The 24,526-nt window shown below is 44.9% G+C and overlaps 1 long non-coding RNA gene across 1 annotated transcript in view; it reads left to right on the top strand.

The window, feature by feature from the left end:
- Positions 1-24,526, top strand: part of LOC110015804 (uncharacterized) — a 144,917-nt gene that overhangs the window by 113,588 nt on the left and 6,803 nt on the right. The window contains exons 3-6 of the long non-coding RNA XR_002874040.2: positions 9,123-9,308; positions 10,639-11,342; positions 11,444-11,608; positions 15,015-18,089. This is a non-coding gene — a long non-coding RNA (uncharacterized LOC110015804). The remainder of the gene's footprint in view (positions 1-9,122; positions 9,309-10,638; positions 11,343-11,443; positions 11,609-15,014; positions 18,090-24,526) is intronic.

Genomic DNA, 24,526 nt, shown 5'->3' with positions numbered 1-24,526 from the left:
CATCCGTGTTTGCTCATGTGGAAGCGGCAGAAGACCATTAGGCGCCACAGCACATCCATCACACGGTGACCTGGCCAAACGGTAAGCACCAAATAATGACATCCATTGATCCATTCACTGACTGCCGACACCCCCAACCTTTACTCGCACACACATTGCCCCTCCATTTTGCTCTTCACTGCCTCCATCAATTCCTCTTGAAGAAGGAAAAAAAGATGACGAAACCGTTGGAGAAGCTAATCTTCTGTTAGCCGTGTCACAGCCCTAATCTAATGGAACATTTAAAGATTTACATTAAGCAGCTCAATGAAGCTTGGCCTAACAATTCACTTCACAAGGTTCCTCCGTCATACGTTACGAGAAAAAGCCTCCTCCTCTGATTAAAGCGATTCATTATGTGGGCTGGTATTAAAAACCATCCTGTGTTGTGGAGATGGAGGCAGGAGGCTCTTCACCCGATATGTAAGTGCCCACCTATGGGCACTTACATATCACGTGCACACCCCATGCATGCAGCATTTGTGTGCGGTCAGTAAGCGGCCAGTCCTTGCACCTTACTAACGACTAGAGTGTGGCGTAAGACGCTGTACGTCAGCATCACCTGTACGTCATAAGTGCATGGATCTTCCGTTATCCTTAGGAATACTTCATGATACACTTACCACACAATGGTATGTTCCATTTTCATGATGTCCCATTTAAGATGACTACATAAGTCACAATGGAACTTCAAGACACACCTGTGCTTCCCTTAAGATGCAGCCACTCCACGCACCTGAACAACCCAGAGAAACCAGAGGACCCTTCTGGGTCAACCCCTTACGACCATAGTGAAAAAGACACCAAAAGACCCCCAACGGCCCCAGAACATAGAACCAAGCCCAGAACTCCCCCCTTCCCCCGCATGTCCAGAAGCAGCACAAACACCAGAGGCAACCCCCATGGAGTTCTACCCTCCATGGGGGTTGCCTCTGGTGGGGTCTGCCCCTGGTGAGTGGTCACTTGACCCGTTTACCCTGCACAGCCAGGATACCTGACCTGATTCTGCCCCCTATGGGTCTAGGCCTGGAGCGCTCTTTTGTTCGTATTATAGGCTGCATTTGTTCTTTTCTGTAATGTTCCTTAAAACATGGCTGCTGCTCAGCTCCTGGTAAATTTAGTGGGTTGTAATTGTGAGAGGTGTGACTCTGGTTGACTAAAGAGGTCTGACTGCAGGTACGACTGGAACACGTTAACTCCAAACACTTTTCTTTTTTCTGAGCAGTTGCAGAAAATTCCAGCAGCCTGATGATGCCGTTTCCAAAGGTTAATCCCGCCTTTGAGATCAGAAGAAAGCTGCAGATTCTTCACTTGTTTACAAAACAAACCCTTCATAATATTTTCCCATTAATTGCCACATTAATGTCCAGAAAACAAGCCGGCTGAGCCAGGAAGAGCTGTGACTTGCCGGTTCAATTCCACAGTTTTACAACCTTCCTTCCAAAGCAAAGGGCTGGATTTCTCTTCCTGTCACCCTTCCTGTGTTTCTCGACAAATAGGAGCAATTACCATGAGCCACACATCTCTGAGCAGCACGGCACCGCATCGCCGCCGCCGTTTCCTGGCAGAGCGAAGCTCAGCGCACAGCTCCAAGTTAAAATCGGAGATTGGACAAGAAATGAAAATCCGTTTGCCAGCCGACAGACAGACGGATGGACACAGTTGGAATCTGGACAAGCTGTCAAGTCTGTGACGCTTCTTCATGCAAGGAGACAGTTAATTTGACCCAGGAGAGAGCAAAGAAATTGATTTTAACTCTGTTAAATTAAGTCTACTGAGGGACTCCAGGGCACCGGTCTCATGGGTTCATTTTATCCCGATGTGAGGATGATGAGGAGCTCGGCTGCCGATGGCAACTTTGTCAAGAGGCGTCTGACAAGCTTAACTTGCTCACTTTCTCACTGTCAAATCACACAAAAGTTAGTCTCACAATGGACCGCAGCTTCTGCGTGACGGCGGAGACGGCCATTTTCAAAAACGCCCAAACTCACAGAAAGGACACAAAAACTCAGATAGCATTAATGCTGGAAAAATTAGAGTCCAGAAATAACCAGCGTCCTGTTGGACGTCAAACGTTTCTTATATTTTAGCCTAATTTTTAGCAAAGCATGTTATGACTCCAGTTTAGGACGATTCCAAGGGAAAAGTGTTGCCAGTTTGACATTTTTCTCACAGATTTGTGTCTGTCTAGTTGTGAGCCGATTCCATCTGGTGACACGCAGCCTTTGTCTGACTCCAGAGCTCATTTAAAGACGCTTTTGGCAGATTCTAAACAACCAGACTGACTCTAATTGACTTTCTGACTATTTAAAGAGATTTGTTTTTGTGCAAACTTTCTGAACATCTTCTGAATTCCATCCTGACACTCAGCTCAGAAAATTAGGAACACCCGACAGACATTTTCCCAACACAAACCGATTTGAAAACCCTTTTAGCCTAAATCTGAAGCATAAAAACGTACTTCACTTTGTCACGTGTTGACAAACTCAACAAAGTCTTTTTTACTTTTGGGTTTTGATGCTTCTGAAAGAAAAAAGTTAAGAGAAAAAGTTAAACTGCTGCAGAATAGACAAGTCCAAGGTTGGAGACAAACAAAGGTCTTTAGGGTAAACTAAACCTTTTCCAAATGTAAAACGGATTAAACTGAGGTATAGATGGAGAACCTTTTAGACAGAGACCCAATGAACACACCATCCCCAAATGTGAGGAAGAAGCATTGCTTCCCGTTAGTTCAGGAATTTTAAGACATGTTTTTATTGCAGTATCGACTCTTGTCAGACCCCAAGCCATCAGATCAACACAAACACCAAGAAACCTATGAAGGCAAGTGCTTGCTTAGTTATGGCGTAAACTGAGATGGAGGATTCATGCGACTCTGCTGCTTTTTGAGGCGAGGGTGAGGAGAAAAACAAGAGGGAGGCTGTTCCCCAAGGAGACGAAGACCAGCTCCAAATCAACTGATTGGGATCAACAGCACAATCCACACATATGTTAGACTAATGGGGCAAATCAGGGCTGATCGCGGAGGCAGAGCGGCCACAACAACAACCCCATGTGATGGACAGACTGCAGATCAGCAGATTGAGACCACGAAGGTGTCCAAGCAGGAATTGGCTCTGCAGACGCTGAGCAGAGTGCTAAATTGTGTTGTTTAAGCCAGAAAATGAGAAAATGTCTCTTTTCTTAATGGCTAAAATGGTCTGAGTCGTGACCTCCAGCAGATTTTATTAGTCAGAGGAATTGAACTGGTCACATGTTCCACATCCGCCCACCGTCATCCGTGTTCTCTGCTGTCAGACAGGAGGGGGGGACGCCAAACAGCAGCTTCATCCTGTTCTCCTTTAGCAGACCTCTCAGTACTAAACACTCTAATGTCTTTGCATTTCTGCTTAAAAGGTTCAACCCCCAAACAAACCTATGGCCTTTCCAGTGCGAGCCAAACTCTCCCCACTCCTATTCTAAATCTCCACTGTCAGACTAATAGATCCGTGAACGTCTTTGTTTTCCTCGTCATAACTCTGCCTTTTTTTACTTTTTCTACGCCAATGTTAGCTTGGGGTTAAGAGGGGCTATATACTAGTGGGAAAGAGTTTAGACAAAGGAATGCTGGGATATCAACGTGGGGTTACGTCCGCTCCGCCAGTCCCGCCCAAAATCCAGAGGCACATTTCTAACGAGCTCCTGCTGTCCTGCAGACAATTACAACATTTAGATTTTTCCTAAAAACCACATAATTTAACTTAAAAGACCACAGGGAACAACTTTACAATGAAGATAAATATAGCTGAAGTGGGACTTTAAACCCACACATGTTAAAATCACAGGTGACTGCAGACTTTGGACACATTCTGTCATTCTTCTCGTCAGACGTCCACTTTTGTTTGTCCAACACAAGCAATGAAGGAGAACAAAACAGTTTTAGCTCCGTTTTTTGAAGAACATCTGTAAATTGTTGTCACGGACTCTTTAATGTCGGCCTCCGTTGTGTGTAATCTAGTTACAGTAACACAGTAAGAGATGGTGTCACGTTAACCCAGTGAATCTTGGGAGATGTAGTGAGTTCTGATCCAACTGAAGCTGATCTCTTTTTCAGCGTTTGACCCACTGCTCAGGTCAGTCTTTAGCTGTTGTGTTGGAACTGAGACTCTACCCGCCATGTCGACACAGGGAAGTGAGGAGGGTGAACGCCTTTGATGACGCTGAGCTTAGACACCTGATTGGATGAAGTTGATGTTTCCAGGAAAAGGGAACTGTTTGGAAGTAGAAGAAAAATGTTTGACTTTCTTCCTAAATATTATGCTGAGAGCTTTAAGAAGATGATGTTCTTCATCGCTCTCTCTCTCTCTCTCTCTCGAGTGAAGCTGCAAAGCTCACCAGCCTCTTCTGCTAAAACCTTGCTGTCTTCTGAAGTCAGATTCATGTCTTCCACACAGTGGATGTTAATGATTTCAGAGACTTCGGCTCCACAGCTGCTGGTTTATCAGCGCAGAGGTCGGCTGTGAGGTCCCGCCTCTGATCCCCCGGCTCCTGGAGGAGGACGCCGTCGGTGTTTACCGCTGTGAGGAAAGGGCACAGCCCTCTGCAGAGGCGCCACATGCTTTTAAAATGTCATTTTCTAGTTCGCTGCCCTGAAACTCTGCTCCTCTGAAGAAAAACAAATAGTAGCTTTTAAATCACAGCCGCCTTAAATAAAAATGCTCAAAGGGTAAAATGTCAGCTGAATTCAGAGGCTTTAGATTCACAGAATGTGAACTTGACGCCACATAACTAATGAAATCCAGATCTACTAACCGATCACATGTTCCTGATTTACCAGCAGTGGTTCTGTAGGTTTTCTGGTCTTTATTTAGCAAATGTTACTGCCACATCTATTGTCCAGAGAACACACTTCAAACACACTTTGCTGCTTATGAGAAACGTCTCTTTTCTTTGCTCTAGAACTCTGGAAGCCGAGCCTCATATAGGATCAGGATCAAACAGATCCAGTTTGAATCTGGACTTTGATTTGCTTTTTAACCAATGACAGAGGTTTTTTTTCTCTGGAGTTCTGTCCTGCTGAGAAAAACCAAACCATGGAGCAGCTCAGAGCGTGACCACGTGTGGAGGACCCGAACGCAGCTCCTCTGGAACGAAGATTCTCCTCGTGAAAGTTTATTGTATGAGAAGTTATTTTAGGCTGAACATTTCCGTCCTAACAAATTCCGTTTTTATTGATTTTATTCGAATAAGAAGTGAAGCTGAATCTCTTTAGCCTAAACGTTTCAGCGTCTCACAGCTTCGGACGTTCTCACACAAGCAGCTGGGAAAGCAGGAAGAAAGCATCTGAGCGCGCTCATCAAGGAGGCCCGCACTTTAGAGTCAGCGGAGGTACCGGTTATGCGGAGGTGGGACGTGATGTTCAGGGTCAGGAGGACCCAGAGGACCTGAACCTGCTGTGACCCGCCGCTCTTCATCTGCCTGGAGCTGATCGATTTAGAGCTGCAGAGTGAGTCCAACGCTGGGAGAGACCTGCCTGCAGGGCCGCCGGATGAGTCTGAGAAAACGAGTGGGAAGTCCCAGTTATTATTAATATTTTCTACCATTTCTATCGTTTTTAAAACGTTAACGACAAATTGAAACGTAGATGAAGATGCTGCTGAAGGTCTGAATACGTAGAGATCCTTCCTGAAAGTTTTCTTAGACCGTTCTCAGTCTGAAAGTGCAAATGTGACCAAAGTGAAACTTGTATGCATTCTGTGAGTTCTGGTAAATCGCCTTTTCCGGAATCCGTTTTTTTGGTGGAGTTTTTCCTTACCGTGAAGGGGGGTCTAAGGGCAGGGATGCCAGTTTAGTTTAGTCAGTTTAGTATTTTTCTATTGAATTCTATGAATTCATGATGCTTTTGATTTCATGTTGCTGATGCCGTACGTCAGCATCAGCGAGTATCTTCCATTATCCCTAGGAATACTTAATGATACATTTATCATGCGCACGCCAATGGTACGTTCCATTCTCATGGCGTCCCATCAGGCGGCCATACAAGCCTCAAGAGAACAGGAAGACACGCCTGTGGTCCCCTTTAAGATGCAGCCGCTCCTCTCTACGACCCTCCACGGACCCGGACCACCCAAAAAAAAACAGAACCCATACAGAGCACCCCCCCAGAATGGGTTCACCTGTCAGAGCTTTAATTACTTCACTGTGGGTGTTTCTACCAAACTATCCACATTTCAGTGACCGTCCTGTCAACAGGACACCTCGTTAGAGCCCCAGCAGAAGCTCCTCTCGATCTCCTCGTTGAGAAGGCGGGTTAATGATCTCGCTGTTTCTGAAGGACCTTCATGAATGCTGATGTGTTTCTGTGCTGCCAGTCGCCCTCAGAGCCTTCAGATCAAGCTGTGGATAATCGCCTCCACCTTCATGATGCTAATGCTCCCAGAGGTGTGAAGCATCTGTGGAAAGTCGCTGGCTGGACCTTCCACCTCTTGGCATTCTTCTGGCGCCTCCGTTCACAGACTATTAGAGCGTTTAGCTGCAGGTGGAGCGGCAGCGGCGGCGGCTGAACTCATTTCACAGGTTAATTAGAACAAAAGGATCAGCCTTTGAGCCGCAGACAGCCTTTCCATTATTGAAAGGTTGTGGTTGCTCTGGTCCCTGCCAGGCCGCCGCTGAGGGGAGCGAGAGCGCCGCGCTCCATCGCGGAATAATGTCACATATCAATCAGCTGATCATCATTAGAGTGTTGTGACCGGGGGGGGGGGCGAGCCTCATAATCATCCTGAAGCAAATGGGGAGCGAGGACTTTAAGGTGCTGCACATCTGTGGAAAATGAAATGACAAGCAGGTCAGCTTTTTAAAAAACGATGAACTGATGGAAACCTCAGCAGATGAAGTAGAGATGGAGGATAAAGATGAACATTTCTCCCCCGCAGACCGCCCGTATTTATCCGTAAGGACCGTTGGGATTACGGCTTTACTCACACTTGTTTGCACTAAACTGGATGCATCTTTACTTTCTAAAAATAAGAAAAGGTTTGAACGTCCATCACAACTCCGGAGGGCGGAGCTTCTGCAAACAACAGCGAGTTTAGCTGCAAAAAACTGCAGGAAAGCGACTCTTTGAGAAACCCCTGCAGGCTGGAGTCGGTCCAATCTGCTGCTGAGGAGGTTTTATTCAAATGCAGATGGCTGGAGTTTCTCTGTTATCAGACAGAAATACAGCAGCCTGAAGCTCCAGGCTTCAGCCTCTGCTGGTGCTTTGCTCCAAACTCCACAGAGCCGGTTTCTATTCCTGCAGATGGAGGCAGCGCCGAGCTCGCAGACAAAAAAGGAAGAGAGGCGGTAGTTGAAAACGCAAAACAAACTCTCCAGCCCGGCGCCCGCAGCGGCGATGCTCGGCAGGCGGACCCACTCATCTTACAGAGAGGATTTTCAAATGCGGTCAGAGGCAGAGGCCCCCCCCCCGTTAACAAGAGAGGCCGGCGGCAGCGCTGTCAGTCAGCGGGGGATTGGAGGAGGTTCATCTGTCTGCAGGAACCCACTCATACTCACTCCCTGCAGCAGAAACGCGGCGCCATGAAGCCGACGCCCAGAATGAAAGAAAACATCCAAAATGATGTTCAGCCTGTACATACAGCCACCGGCCAGCAAGGCATGATGGGAAAACGACAGAAAAACACCCCATGAAAAGAATCCTCAATATAAGAGTATGTTCTGATCAATGCAGGTGGTAAAAGATTTAACCGTGACGAGAAAACCAAATGTTGAACGTAGAAAGTCAGGTGAATGAAGTTTTTTAACTGAACATTTTAGGAGGAAAACAGCATTAGGAGCAGATGAACTGAAGATGTTTACACTCTCACGGTCTTAAGCTTGAGCCGCTTGTCCAGTTTTTGCTTCTGAAGGTTTCGGCGTCATTTCATTGATAAGTTGATAAGAAACAAATACAATATTACCCATTTATAAAAGGACCAAAGGTCCAGGAGTGGTCATGAGTTCAGCTGTACAACACAAACCACTACATCAGGAGTCTTAAAACAAGTGCTTTTCATCCGATCTGATGTGATGTCCGTCATGAGATTCACAAACAGAACTTCTATGGTGAAGACCTTTTGGAGAAACGAGAGGCGCATCGGGAGACGTATGATCCTACGTCCACACCGTGCATGTGACGCACGTTCAAGAACACATTCAACGCAGATTCTTGAACACGCCTTTTGCATAGTGTCACTGAGTCCACACCAGGCATTCACAGACGCAAACGGTTCTCTTAACGGGTTTATTGGGTCTTTCCGAGTCCACCGTAAAAACTGCAAAATAGGAATCTTTTGACAACGGACCTACAATGTAAGCAGACGGTTAAAACTAATAAATAAATAAATCACCTCGTTGACTGCATGCCGAGTTAGGAGTTGGTCTTGTCTGTCTCGTATCCACACGTGGTACCTTTTGCGTACGAACGGGTCCGGTTCGTTGGTTTCAGGTCCGGTTCGTTGGTTTCCGGTCCGGTTTGTTGGTTTCAGGTTCAGACAGCAGACAGAAGCAGAACTTCTCTTCAGCTGACAAAGCTTTAGTTGTGCGTCTGGCGTACACATTGCCTTTCGGCTGTTGTGTTCACGCTGCAGCCACTTGGTGATTGTGTGTTCTGGGTGGGGGGGGCCCCAGGCTTTGAGCATTGAGTCTTATTACAGCAAGCATCAATGCAAAGTGGGAAACAGCCGGGGGCGTCGGCATTCGCTCCAGAAAATGAGCAGACTTCAAAATGTCATTTATGGAGGCAGGGCTGAATAAATGGACCACATTTAGGGAAAATGGAAGAATGAGACGCCAGAAACTCTGCAGCTCCTGGATGTTTGGCTGAACTTTAAAAAGAAAAAAACACTTTAGCTTGACTTTTTAAAAGAAAAGAAAACAAACCTTTTCAGACATTTTTATCTGAAAGCTGAGTTTTTTATTAGACTGTACCATTTTAAATATGTTCCTGATCACAAGGCAATATTCTGCTTTTATTTAAATCAATTAGTAGTTTAACTACATATGTAACTTCATATCATTTGATTCATTTGATCTTTAAGGTTCACCCTTGAACCATTTTTCACCTGCAGACAGCCTGGACCCACCTGGAAAGAACCAAAACCTTATCGAGGCACAAAGTGTGACACGGAGGAAAAAGTCCTTTTTTCCAGACTCATCCTGAAACAAACGTCTGTGCCGGGAGGCGTGGAGAGGTCATGGTCAGTCTGAGAAAGAAATTCTTCACGCGTTTAAAGAAAAGTCAATTGAAGTGTTCAGTAAGTGTTTCAGTTTCTATGAACTATTACTATGTGGATAATCCTAATTACAGTTGGGAGTAAAAGCGGCTTTTCACCCAAAGACATCACGCCTCTTTGTTCTAATCCTCCTGCTAGTTTTATTCAGGCCGTCCTTTTGCTCTTGTTGACTCAAAGATGAACTCCTATTAAAGATCTTTTCTCTGCAAATGTTCACTGGTATTAAATCTCTGAACTTCATCTCAACCTTTGTCCAGCCTTCCTGACCTTAGCTCTTTGTTTAACGCTGGACCGAGTACACAGACACTCGCTATCCAGCCGACGCTTCCCTCTGATTCCTGATGTTTGGAAGCATGATCCGGTTCAGAGGAAAACATCTAGGAAAAATAATATAATAGATAATAAAGATAATGAGAGCTGAGTAATGGCTGTTAAAGGGAGGCTGGAGGATCGTCTCAGGTGGAGCTTGAACAGTTAGGACCTCATGGTCTGCATCTGGGAGGCCCGAATAACAACCCCACCACCCCCTTTAACTAGATGGAGTATCCTGCCTGCAGCAAAGTGGGCCCACTCAGGTGGGTCCATTACCCAGGTGTGATTAGAGACAAGGAACGGATTTCCAGAGAACTGCAGGAAGCTTTTCATCAACAGTCGACTCCCGCCTGACGTTCTGAATGTTTTAAACCTCTGTTTTATTTCTGTAGGAGGGACATTTACATTCCTCTGCTCTTGTAGAGCCAGAGATGCTGGATTCTAGGAAGTCCCAGCAGAATACCAGAGAAGAAAAGGGATGGGGAAAAAAAGGCTGATTGTGAAAGCTAACAAACTGAAAAACAACATTTCTGACGCTGCTTTTTATAGCACAGAGTCAGATTTGCTCCGTTTATTTACGGGCTCTATCTGTGCCCAGAGAGGAAACGTCCTGACGTGCATGAGCAGAGGTCAACTTAGGTAGAAAACTGTTTGAAAACGGCCACAGGTTTCCAACACATCGTCATTTAGCATTCGTCTTATTGGAAAAAAAATTCTTATCTGAATTATCTGCATGACGTCACACTGTCTACTATCGGCCGATAATTATTGGTATACGATATTAGCGTGCAACCGTAATTTTAAGATTCCCTTAGTTATCTAAAGTCTTACTTGTGTGTCTTTTTGTCTTAATATTTTTTGTACTGGGATTGTTTCATTAATTGAGTCAGTTAATTCTCCAATTAAAGAATTGTATCAACAGTCAGGATCTGAGGTGTTTCTGCTGAGGACTTTTCATATTCGGGGCAATCTGTCCATCCGAGCCTCTCTCATCTCCTTGCATCTCTTTTCCCATCTCTCATTATTTTCTGTGTCTCAGAAGCAGCGGTAGAGGCGGCGAAAGTCGGGCGACGCCTGATTAGGAGGTTAAACCGAAGGACTGGCCTGGTGGCAAATCAATCTGCTAATAAAAACGCAGCGACAGTTCTATCGGCGCCACCTTTGAGTCTTTGACTCCTGATGCAAAGATTTTCACAAAGGAAAATGCTGGAGCAGCTCTTCAAAATGAAAAACCTGAACCTCCAGAGATACAAGGAAGTCCAATTTCACTCTGAGAAATGAATCAGAACTACATCAGTGACTTCAATCTTTGCAAAGCGTTGCCATAGCAACAAGTCTTTAATGGTAAATTAAATACATCATTTTGATCATTTTGTTCAGAGTTTTGTTGCATATCCTCATCTCAACATGTTTTCCAGCGGTGACCCCGCCCACTAAATTAAGCTACAGTCCCGCCCAACACTGACCCCAGCCAACAAGGCTACAACATTTCCATTCAACGTCAGTCAGGAGCATTGAAGTGGTCCCCCAGGGGCCACAGAGAGGGGGCCCCGAAGACACTACCATTGTTTTCATTGCTTGATATGCGATGAACGTCTTTTCCCTGACTTTGATAACTTTGGAAATATTGGGGTGTATTCAGACTGGACACATTGTAATAAAGTGAACTGGAGTTCCTTTCCCCCGATAATCGTGTGGACCCTGGTCCGGGACCAGAAACCGCTCTCTGACCCATCTTTCAAGGTGGTCTTGGTTTGTTTCGATTCATCTGAGGTTTTCTCAGTCTGAATACAATCCATGCTCGAAGCAAAAACATTTTTTTTTCTTTTTCGTTATATTTTTAGATAATAAAGGAAAGCAAAGCAACTGGAGAAAACCCACGAATGCCAGTGGGGGTCGATCAGATATTCGCTAAAATCCATTTGAGGACATCTCAGAAGACCTGCTGTCATGACCTGCATGAAGCTGGAAAGGCAGCAAAAGTATCTCGACCAGCCTGGATGTTGACGGTGAGACAGAATGGAGAAAGTTTAGCTCTGTTGACGCTCTCTCTGGTCACCCTGCCAGACGACTGCAGGAGCGCAGCAGAGGAATCCTAGAGGCCCAGCCAAAGACTTCCACAAATCTCTGGCATATGCCAACATTTTTGTAGATCCATCTACGATGAGGAAAACCTTAAACACGGACGGAGTTCATGGGAGGAAACCACTGCTCTCCAAACAAAAACACATTCAAGAACTTTGTCCCACAATCAAACCCCACTGGACACAGAGAAGCTAAAGCATCAATTATTTAACGGCTGCAGATATCAAAGCTATACCTCATCGCTCAGATTACACAGGAGCCCGGGGAGCCGCCATGCTATCAAACCTGATGGATGTTGTTCGATGGATTGTGGCAATAAATTAAGTTGAGCCACAAAAGCCTTTGAAGAGAAGAGACGCTTTACTTCTATAGATAACTCCTTCTCTGCCACAACCGATCCATCGAGTGTTAAAAGGAAGTCAAATCAGTGAGAGCGCAGCCGTTTCTGTCAGAGTTTGAACGTGTGGCTCATCCCCATGGGGTTACGATGGCTAATGGATGCCAGTTGTTCCTGGTTACTCACTCTGCAGTGGTATAGATATTACCACAACCAATCAAATTCAGAGGGTTACAGTAACTCTCAAAATTTGAAAGTCTGACCTGAGACAACCCAGAAATTCATTTCAGTTAACTTTGAGGTCCCAAAACTCAAGGAGATGCACCAAGAATCCAGGATCCCAAATATTTATCGTCTTTTCAAGTCATGAGTCAATTTTCCCCATAGAATGATCTTAGCTGTATTTCTAAAATGTGACCATGAGACCTTTGAGCAAAAATCTGATGCGACTGGTTGATTCCCATTTGACCAAACTGTTCACTGAAGTCCTTCTGAAATAAGCAAAGTAAGACGTCCATAAAACTGCAAATGTTAGCTAAGCTATTTGATAAACTGGGACTGAATTTGGAAAAACATGAAATTCATTAAAGCCGAAGGCATCTTGTGTGTTTGGGATGAACTTGACCATGGGGGTCTACACCACAAAGCCTGGACACTGATGGTGGTCGTAGGCCGAACACGTCCACAGCATTGGTCCAGGAGGGGGACGGGGGGAGGAGGGCGGATGAACCATCTAAAATACATAGAGAGACAACCATTCAGAAGTTTAAAGGGGACTGTGATTGGCTGAGCAGAAAGCCAGGCTAATTCACTATTGGTTCAGAGTGACGGCCTAACTGATGATGCAAAACCCAGCATACCTTAAAAGGAGGTGGAGCTTCCTTAATGAAATTGCGCCAAAGCTTCTCCATGTTTTGGTCATTGAAAGCGGACCCTAATTCTACGTAAAATCTCTGTACACGAGTGTGTGCACGTTTTGGGCTTCCAAGTTCAAAATTCTCCCCTTCACACGTCGCTACGCAAGACTTGAAGTCCCTTTTCAGGCTCCACACACAAAACCCGCGGCCATTGAACACGCATTGAATGTTAAACCGTTTGAAAGTTGATCATGGAGGAGAACTAATAATTGCGGTTTGTTTCCCGGCTGGAATTAAATGACAGCAAGTCTTTCTGATATCAGAATAGAGTCTTGAACATACAGCACACACTAAGAACCAACATACACAAATACACGCATGTGGTGGACACGCTTGGGTGATCAGGCTCTGCTGTTGTAGAATGGGTGACTCTGTATCGCCCCTGTCCACCAATTTTAACTGCACCTCTTTAACACACATACACACACAATGAGAGGGGTTGGTCACGTTGCTCCCTGTCCCCTCCCCCCCAGACTGAGTACAATGGACCGGCGTCTGCTGCCAGGGTGTTGGTGGCGCTGTGGGGGGCTCCTGTGTCCCTGATCTTGCGGCTATTTTTCCGTGCAGGGAGGGAGTCTACAACATCTGAGTGGGCTGGGCGGCATCCCCTGGGGCCGGGTGGGGCCCCTCTCTTGGGCATACTTGGACACCCCGGGCTTTACCAACGTTGCTCACAGCAACTAGAGCCTGGTCCTCAGGCTCACCGTCCCCTGGCCCCGTCTGGGGCCTCCGCTGGTTGCCTGCGTTCGCCCTCCTACTCGGGCGTTTGGTTTCTGCCACTTCTCCCCTCTTGACCTCGGTGGGGCTGGCGGGCAGGTTGCACGGTTGCAAAGTGTGGGCTGACCATGGGCTGCGCCGGCCTGCCTCTGGGGTTGGGGGCGGGTGGGGGCTCAGGACTCCCGGGCGGTGGCGTGCCTCTCGTCTGGGTGCAGGCATAGGTCTCCAGCGGTCGGGGCATTGCGCATAGGCCAGGTGCGCCTTGGGGTGGGGAGGGTCCTTGCCAGGGCTCCAGCTCAGCGTGTTCTCTGTTCCTCCTACTCCTCGGCCGGGGGGCTGCTGGGTCCTGACCTCCATCTCTGTTTCTGTGGTGGGGGTCAGGTGCATGGGATGGTGGTTGCTCCTGGTTCTTTGTCTGACGGGGAGGCTCTTGGATGCCTGGACCGGCCGGGTTGCTGCGCTGTCTGCCCCTAGCTCTGGGGGGGTGAGGTGCCGGGCCTCCTATCTCTGCTGGAGCATTCAGTGTGATCAAGGTTCACTCTAAGAGGCACGCATTCATTCAACCCACCTGCTTATTCACCTTTGCACAAATATGGGCATGGGTATAGTTTTCCTTTCTCTTTTTCTACACCCCCCTTCATGAATATCGGTAATGTGAATATTGTGTGTACCTGTCTATGTGCAGAAATCCTGGGAAATAAATCTTTATCATTAGTGTATGATTATACTTCTAACCTGTAAATAGTTTTGTGCAGACTATTTTGTGTCATTTACTTATGACACTTTTATGTTTTAACTTTGTAATATCAACTACCCCCCCCCCCACACACACACACACACACACTTTAACCCCTTATCCCCTATCTCTGACATCCCAATCTGTTTTCTTTCTCTCCTCTTTTGCTTCTTTTTTCTGTCCGGTCCAACAAGAAATGCATAGAATTATATATTTATATTTTCATAAATAAAGCTTAGTCTCAGATACAAAAGGGGTTTATACAAATATACTCTCAGTCTGTCTGTAGATCCATAAACTCCTATTGTAACAATAAAATCGGTCCAATACAAGAGAAACTCAGCTCTGACCTGCTTGCTCTGCTGTTTGACAGGACAAGTAAAAATAAGCAATAAATGTTTGCTCGGGAAGGTTAGGAAAAATACATTTTCTTTGGTGGGATTGTTAAAGTTAATGCTTTATAAAGCTTTCAATAATCAAATATCTTTGATATAAACTGAAGGATAACTTTTGTTTGGTTAATATATATATTTGTCTTTGGGCTAATTACTTTTCTTAAACTCGTAGATGTGTGATCTTCATTGCGACACCTGCTTTCTTCCTGAAATATCCTCATTAATCAGGCTTGTTTGGTGAGGCGCGACGCCGCATCACCTGGTTGGAGCTCGCACATGAAGAAGCAGCTGCTGGTCTTTCTGACGGAGTTGACGCTAATTATTTCGTGTATATGGATCCACTTAAAGAGGTGATCTAGAGGTAAGTACAGCGTTTCTTTATTTACACACAGACACGATGCAATACCACACTGAGCATAAAGAAAGGTAAGATGCTTTTACTTTGGATTCAGCAAAAATAAATACATAAAAACTGCTAGTTTTTACCCAGAATCCATGGGGAGGTTTAATCAAAGAACAATAAAAATGAAAAACATAGTCATCTATTTAAAGAAAGCTTCTAATTTACTAAGTAGCAGATCAGGACTAACCGTCCCATAAACATCTGAAACCAAAGGAATGGAACAAGACTTCCCTCCTGATCAAATGTCCTGAGAAACTATCCTAAAGCAAATCAGTAGATGGGAAAATCCTGCAGACTGTTTTCTTTGCTTAAAGAGAAAAGCAACAAATTAGTTTTAATCTGTGTGCTTCATCCTGAAGAGCGTAAAGGCTCAGTGAAACTGCAATCTGAAGGAATGGTTTAAAAATGATCACAGGATGAAGCCGAGGCTCTCAGACATGAACCTAGGAGATAAAGCGCCATCACCAGCTGCACTTTAGGCTCTGATAAATGTTTGCTGAGGAGTAAATTGCCTGCTGGCCGCTGGCGTTTGACCACAGTCGGCTGTGTCTCGGAGCTCTCCAGCCTCTGAACCCACATCTGAAAAACCCGGCAGAGCTTTTCTGCTGCTGAGGCCGAGAGAGCAGACAAACATTGATGTGGCCCCGGAATGGAGTGGAGGAGCAGTCGTGTTCGTTTGTCCAGCTCTCCAGCTGCTTCTACTCGGCCTCTGATGCAGTTGGACCTCCGCTGGTTTTTTGCATCTGCATCCTGGTTTCTGGAGTCAGGAACGACGGAGCCTCCTGAAGCTGGCTTGTTTTCACAGGGAACACTTTTTCTGCTCCGAAAACTGAAAAACTGTTTGGATCAAACCCCGTAGTTAAGGCCAAAGACTGATTGACGAAAATAGCTTTTGTTTGTTAGAACTTAGAATAGTTGTAACTATGAAAAACAAAGACTTGGATCTTTGTAAATGTGATGCATGGAAGACACGGATGATGTGTGGAGATCAGGTTGATTTATTTTAGTCCTACTAAAGCATCAGTAACCAGGTCTACATGTCTGGGTTTTTGATTTGATTTGATTTGAAATGGTTTATTTCAAGCACTCAAGGAATAATGCACACAACAATACATTAAGCATTCATGCATTCATTCAAAGATGAATCAAACTTAAGATAATTAGATATTAAATCAATGATTGCTTGAAAGGGAGTGGAAGGAAGTGAACTTCTATAATCCCACCCTTGTTCTACTGTAACCATTTAATTACATGTTTATTTTTATTTGGGTTATAACTTTTCATCTGATATCTATGCCTTACCAGCACAGTTTCAGGTCTGTATGCTTAAGTATCAATAAATCATATGACGACGATGAATTACTTGATAATTATGTAAAGTAGATATAACTATTTTGTATATTAACATACCACATACAGATCAGTTATCTAAAATATACTCAGATTATTTTCATTAGAAAAGTCATGTTTATGATTCAAAAATAACACCATCAGATGTTCAGATTCATGACATCATTCAGGCTACGTTCCCTCCCTAAAACTAGCGTGGGACTATCAATCCTTTGATTTTAAAAGCAACAGACGCCATGATCACTACTTTTATTAGACTGCAAATATGACATCGTTGATTTCACAAAGGGAAAATCTGATCGATATGAACCCAAATATTTATGAACCCACTGTGTTTAAATTATGAAAACGTTGATGTTTATTTAAAGAAAACTACTTTTTTTGGGCAGAAATTCTTCCAACGCAACGCGTTTGAGTTGAGTTTTCACAGAGACTTCTGGGAAATTTCTAGGGCGCTCTGGTGTTCTGCTGCTTTGGTGATTTCATGTTTGCTTGAACTGCCTGTTGTCGTCTTGCTCTTGTTAGTATTTTATTTGTGTCGTATTCTTTTTGATGTTCTGTTTTTCTTGGGATGAAGGTGCCTCCCGTTTCTCCGATGTATGTTTTGTTGCAGGTGTGACGTGGTATTTCATAAATGACGATGCATTTCTTATTTTGTTCGATCGTTTCTTTTGGATGAACCAGTATTTGCCTGAGTTTTCTGTACGGTTTAACTGGGGGGCTGATGTGATGTTTTTTCATGGCCCTTTGGATGCGTTCTGTTACTCCTCTGATGTACGGTAATGTAACCATTCCTTTGTTTTCTGATTTCTTCGTCAGTTTCTTCTTCTTCCTGTGCTCCACCTGTGTTTGTCCCTTCTTTATGGCCCATTGGGGACACTGACACCTGGTTAGTGCATTTTGTTTGTGTTTCTTCTTTTCCTTTTTGTCCTCCCCGTCCGTTACCGGTTCTGCATGATCAAATAAGGTTCCAATGTCCATAATAAATATTGGTCTGTGTGAGTTGGTTTCCTGTTTACTTTTATTTTTATGTCCCTGTTTTCGGCGTGCGTGATGTTTATTTCCAGGAAGTTGATGGAGTTGTCTTTTTCCTCTTCATGTGTGAATTTGGTTTGTCCCGTATCGTCCACGGTGTTCAGGTGGTCTGTGATCTGCTGTGTGTGTCCAGATTTGATCTTTTCCAGAATGTCATCGACATTCTCTGATGCCTGTAGGGGGCGCATCCATGAAGAAGCTGCACATTGTGGCTGATAGTGGGTTGGCCATGGGAAAGCCTTCACTCTGTCTGTAAATTGTGTTGCAGAATTGGCCAAAGTCCTCCGCACTGAAGACAACAGACACCGCAGATGGATGAGGGGGGCCTTCCTGCTCTCCCATACCTGGAGCAACATCCTCCAGCAAGAAACGCACATCAAGGGGCGGAGTCACTTGTCAAGGTCTGACAGGTGACTCCGCCTCAGTCACAACCACCTGTTTTTAAAGACGTCAGATCACCACCAGCTGATGATGACTCTGATGAAGGCAGAAGGTAGTCTACCGAAACATGTAAGGTACGTTTGACAGAAACAAACCGTGTCTGAGAAAAAAATAATTCATGAACTCAGTTTAAACCTGGAGACACAATGAACTTCATTGAATTATATAGTGAGTAGTGAAGGAATTCAGACACAACCTCAAAGACTTTCCGTATGGCGAGCTTCATCGTCTGCTGCAGGAGCTGCGTCTGAATGACGGACGCTTTCAGCGGTACTTCTGTCTCTGTGACCCGGTTTAACGACCTGCTGTCCCGCTTTAGACCAAGGAGGGAAAAATAAAACATTGGGATTAAATCAGAGGAACCGTTTAGTATTGTCTCCATACAAATATGGAAAGTATCATAGAGTTCAAACTGTCAGCTTCTCTTCTCTCTTTGTTGGTTTTGGACTCTGCCCACTCATTGCGTCACATGCCCAAAGCGGAGTTCCTGATTGGTGGACTTAAGCAAACAGATATTTTAATTCTTGACATGCAGCGATGATCAAATCCCACCGGTCGCTCGAATCGCCCTGCAGGACCTCCGATGGCGTGTGAGTTCACAGAACGCCACTGAAGCGTGAAACATGGAACTGGAAATGAATCTATAAAATCATGACAACTGTTTCATTCTTTTAACTTAATTTCAGTGAGAGCATCACTTCTGTTGTTGTTTTCAGACAGACGGCTTTGATTCAGTCCATCTTTATGTTTAAAACTCCAGCTTAATTTTCTTAAAGCTACATTGACCTCAGTGACGCCAAACTCAAGAAGTTTGAACTTTGGGGAACAGGAGAGCGAAATATTCAGCTTAAATCCACAAAATGATGAAGAGAGTGAGAAGAGGAGCTTCACCAGCTGGATCAGAGCTTTATGGGGCCTCTGTGGGGAGAGAAAGCACCGTCACCACTAATGTTTTTGAATGAAAAGTGGAGAATAAGTGCCTTGGAAGATGGATGGAGGGTGGAGGGAAGATAAATCCTGTCCCTCCAGCTGCAGGCGCCGTTCAGAGCTCATCTCTCTGCAGATGTTCACATAAATAGACGCTCCGGCAGCATCCGCGCTGTTCCAGGCCGCCAACCGTCTGTCTGTACTGCAGCTGAACCGCCCCCCCCATCCCGGCGTTGGCCCGTTTGAGGAAATGTGATGCTTCGTTCAGAACCAAACACCTGTTTGGTCCGACAGCTTCAGCCCGGAGGAAAAACGGAAGCATTTCCAGCTTCAGATTCTGAAACTTTGCCGCTCACCCATCCAAGTCCAGCCAGCCTGTTTAGTGCATGCCGTTGCCATGGAAACCTCAGTAAACAGCCCTGCTGTTGTCGGAGGGCTGATGGGAACATCTGAGGAGATTGTGTTGATAAACGACGGCTTCTCTGCAGTTTAGACAGTCAGACGTTTGAGCGGCAGATTCGCAGGCGGCTGCTGCCCTCTGGTGCCTCCTGCTGGCGTTACACCTCCCTTCATCACCACAGACGCAGGGAACGTGCAGCAGCGTCTGCACAGCTCATCTAACAGTCAGCACTAACCCAACAGCTTTATTTATGGATCCATTCTGGCCAATCCTCTGTTCGGGGTTTGATTCACGGCGTCTGGCAGGAGGCCAGCCGCTTTTTCTGCTCAGATCCACAGAAGTTTCAGGGCCAGCGGAGGTAATGAATCAAAAATGTGTGCTGTGATTATCATAATGCACCTTTTAGTGACTCTTTTCCATTTTTACGCTGCAGCTCAGCCTTTCATGTTGTGTTTTAAGCCTTAATTAAATACTGGAGCGGCCGTGATAATAGGAAATCTTTAACAGCATCAGTGAGCCACAAAACCAAAACCTCTCTTCACCAGAGGACAGCTTGGAGTTACCATCACCGAGCCGGAGGGGGGAACGTAAAGCAAAGCCACATTAGTCATGCTGTCCCCCCTCCTAAGAATATTTATGAGAAAAATACAATAAATGTTTTCTCCTGCAGCGACACGAGCAGAGAGGAGAAAAACAGCCTGCTTCTGTTTAGGGCTGAAAAATCGATAAAATCTCAGCAAATACAGAAAAAAGAACCTCCATCCTTCTGGAACAGAACATGTTCTGTACAGGTCGGTTCTGCCGTCATGTCTGTTCCATGGAAGGCTTTCTCACCAGCTTTCTTTTTCGGGTTTTTGCAGCATTAGCAAAAGAAAATTGTTGGATGGATGTGAGGAAGTCGTCACACTGACGTGCTATGAAGATTTTCATAGAAAAAACTCCACAATTAAAAATAACCCAGGTTGGGTTTCATTTTTACTGGATTATTTTAATATCGGAAAAAGAAAAAAACATGAATTGGATTCAAATAAACCCACTATAAGCCCTAGAATTTAGTTTTGAACATGAATGAGTCAAGAACTGGCTTGAATGAATAATCCAGGAGTTTTAGGAGAGAACTAAATGAAATATGAAACACAGGAAGACGAGAAAAGCTTTCTAAAGGGAAGGTATGCACGGACTGCAGGTGCTACCTGGCCACACTGGCCCCCGATTACCCCCATTTTACCTGCCCTCACTAGCTGGGGGGCTGCTTCAGGCCACTCACTCTCCCCCCAGCAACCATTTTATTTTTTCCATGAGGTCCATGTCATTTTTGTGAATCTGCAAAAGTGCGTTTTTTTGGATTTGTGCCATCGCAGGTTTTTTGTTGACCACACCCCCATTACAAATATGGTCAAATCATGAGTCATATTGTTTAGTTTAGTTTATGCCAAGGTTTCATGTGTGATAAATGTTCCCAATATTCCGGGTAAAAACAGATGAACGCCCCTCTGCGAGCTCGCCGCACTAAAGCCGTTCTAGAACCCACATGAGGAGTTAGGAGTGATGAGTCAGAAATCTTAGAAAGATTTTTTTGATAATTGAAGATGGAGAATTTTTGGTTGTAGACTTAAACTGATGGGTTTTGTGAAATGCTGTGAAGATTTCTCAAACAAAAGTTTCCAAAATGTGAAAATCAACAAATGCCACACTGTCACAAGCTATAGGTCCTGTGGCCATCCCATAATAGCTTCAAAACTTCCTTTGGATACCCCCAACACGTATGTTTTGGTTTTGTGTTTTGAAATTTTTCCAGCCCCATAAGAGATTTTGGCCCCTTTCTTTCTTATGATGGTTTCTCCCGCTGTGATGTCATCTTTTTCTAGGATGAGGTCATCACTAATTCATATTCACTGGGTGAGGATGTGGCAGGGGTGAAATGCTCTAAGGCACAGTAAGAAAGAAGAATAGTGAAAGCAGAAAAACTACAGAAATGGCTGAAGAGGCTGCAGGACACTCATGAAGAAGAGGTTACAGACAATAGAAAGGGTTCAAGTTGATCATTCAGAAAACAAAACGGACGGAGGGAAACAGGTGTAAAAACCAAAAACTTAAAGTTTTATTTCCCAACAGAAAATCTTTCACCTTTAGATCAATTTTAGTTCCTAGAAGTGTTTCAACCGTCGCTAAAAACCTTGTGTGAAACATGACTTAGTTCCATTTATGTTAACGTCCATTTTCAGATCAAAAAAGGTCCGTTTCATGTCTCCACAGCTCTGTAAACGTCCGTTTAAATAAAGCTTTTGTCCTCGAGCTTCTTTACATTGGAGTCCACTTTTGCCGTGACCTGTGGGGTAATCCTAACCGCTCACAGGAGCCGCCTACGCTGACTGAAGGCTTTGTGGCTCTTTTGCTAGAGGAGCTTTTCTTCTGGTGGCATCAAACCCTCAAACCACCAGCGGTCTGCCTGGCTGAAGGGCAGCTCATAGCGGCAGAAGGACAGAGAGAGAGTGGTTCTTTTGACTTCCTGTGTGAACGGGTTTCTCATGTTCTGCTGCTTTGGTGAAGCGGCGTCAGACATTTCTCTAAAGGCAGAATGAGACGGACGTTTCAGTTTGAACGTTAGTTTAACGTCCTTTGTTTGGACGTGGCTTTATCTTCTGCTTGGATTCCTGGGATTGGTTTGGATCTTTGTCTCACGATGACTGAACGGCGGCGTACGTGACACTGCTCCTTTGGTGACCTCGATCTGTGAAGGACAGGTGTGCAGCTCCAAAAAAAACTGTCTGGTTAAGTTAATCCCTGTTGTTTTGGTTTTTGCTATTCTTAAACGTTTTGTATTCTAAGGTATCTTTTTTAAAATTGAAGAACCCTTTAAATAGAGATGAACAGTAGAAGAGCACATTTTTCAGTTCGTCTGACTTAACATTAAAACCTTCAAAAAATGGCGTCTGACGGTAAAGTCCATCTCGTTGTATTCGTATAAATCACAGTCCATGCAGGGGGAGGGGATTCCCCCTCCCCTTTTGTTTTTCCAACCATTTAACACCTTTGGGGCGGGGCTAAGATGCAGGTCAGAGTCCTTCACCGTCTCTGAGAACCGGACGGACTGATGTCGTCCATAGAAAATGGTTTGCTTCCAGCTCCAACCAATAGGGACGTCGCCATGTTGGAGCCAGTCGACAGTGATTGGTCCGAGACGGTCTGAGTCATTGTTTCTATGGCAACCACTCACCTTTTTTCTTGACATCTGTCAAACGTTTGGAACGCTAGACGCGGGGGCCAACAGGCTCCACCTTCTTTTATTGAGACATCTGATTGGTCAGTTTATGACTTGAACTACAGAAAAAATTTGAATAAAATGAGGATTATCAAGAACGTGTTAAAAAAGGAAAAAAGGTATCAGACCAATAGAGTGACTGAGGAGCAGCTGTTTACTATGGGATTTTGGCCGCTTGGAACCACTTCCTGTTTGGAACGCCAGGAGGGAGGAGCCACTCAGTCCAGTTCTCATTTACAGTCAATGGTGTGGAAGCCAACCACACCATTGACTGCACCGCCGTGGAGGCGTGGTTTAGCTATCATAGTGTTTGTGACATCAGAGGTATTGACTCCTGAAAAAAAACTTTTTTTTTAAAGTTCACCAATCAGGAGCCTTTATGCTGCTATGATGTTGTTTTCTGTCCAGTTTAACCCTTTAACACCCAAACTGTCGCCGGCGACGGTAAATAACTAAAATGCTCCTCGAGCTATTGTTACTCTTCTTCTGTTATTGCAAATGACGTGATTCCAACTGATTCTGATGTGGAGGAAAGCAGCTTTTGGCTGCTGGGCTGTTGGTGCTCTTCAGTCGGCGGTTCTGGTGCTCATCGTCACGGACGGCAGCAGGTTGATGAAGCACCTGTAGATCCAGCGCTGCTGCTCTGCGGTTCTTCCCTGACTTGGCCTGTCAGAGCAGCAGTTGGTGACTCGGCTCCTCCTCTGCGGTTCGGCCTCTGAAGGATCTTCACCTCGTAACGCTGCACATTACACATAAAAGTTCAGGGTTGCTTTTAATTGAGTTTTTATTGGATTTTTTCTCTCACATTCAGTAGCTCACAGGCGGCTCACTTAGCAGCAAACAATGTATGAACTTGGAAGATTTATTTCCTGCCACAAAGCTGCTGCTCCCGCCTGCATGCGCTCCGGCTGGAGGAGGAGAAAAGTGTTGTTTTTGCTCTTTTTTTGGGTGAACAGTAAATCTAAACTGCAGCAGTTTGCCTTTTAAATGAATGTTTTCCCTAAAGGCTTCAAAAGCTTATTGCGCTTTTCTGGAAGTTAAGATAAACTCCTGCAGACTCAGCACAAGTGGAGGAGAAGGAACGGATGGTATTTAGGCTGAACTTTGACTCTCACGACCGGGCAAAGTTTGTCATGAAGGGGCGGGGCTTAATTGAACAGGACGAGACTGTGAAGTCCTCATGTGAGCAGCAGGACTCCCTATAGTGTAAATACTGTATGTCAGTGTTGGACAGTTTAATTGGTTTTATTATTCTAATTTATCAGCTGACGTGTTTTTGATGAACTGTGTAGAGACGACTCTATTTCACCCTCAAACTCTTCCTGAATGTTGGATGATAATCTAAATCCTGAAGTCCTAAATGTACTTGGTAATCCATGGAAAGAAAATAAAGCTGCAGTGAGATGAGACCTTCTGTTGGTTCCTGTCTGGATGAGATGAAGACGAGGGACCGCAGATTTATTAGGACAAGTGAAGAGAAAGTTGCAGTAGTCTGAACTGGAGGAGGCAGAAGCATGGACGACCATCTCCAGGTTGGATTTGGTAACATGGTTCTCAGATGATAGAGGTTGGGTTTTGCCAGATGTTGTGAACAGGAGTCCAGGAACACGGACTGAACACCGAGATTTCTGAGGCTGGACTGGGATCAGTGAGTTCCCCCTCATGTTCTGTGGTCATATGATCTTCAAAATGTGGTCCCAGTCGAGCCCGTTTGACGGCAAGTTCTTAACTGGCTCAGTGCAGCTGGACTTGAACAGGTTTATTGCACTTCAGGGCCGCCGTAGAAGCGTCTGTGATTTTACCTCTACAACACAGTACAAAAGAAACTTAATGGGCTAGTTTACTAAAGTAAAAAATACTTCTTTTTTTTTTTACAGTGTTGATTTCATATATTTTTCTGGGGTCAGAATTTTTGGGTTTCT

Source organism: Oryzias latipes, chromosome 10 (genome assembly GCF_053564925.1).
Source record: "Oryzias latipes strain Hd-rR chromosome 10, Olatipes_Hd-rR_3.1".
NCBI lineage: Eukaryota > Metazoa > Chordata > Actinopteri > Beloniformes > Adrianichthyidae > Oryzias > Oryzias latipes.
This window is presented reverse-complemented; position numbering and strand designations above follow the sequence as displayed.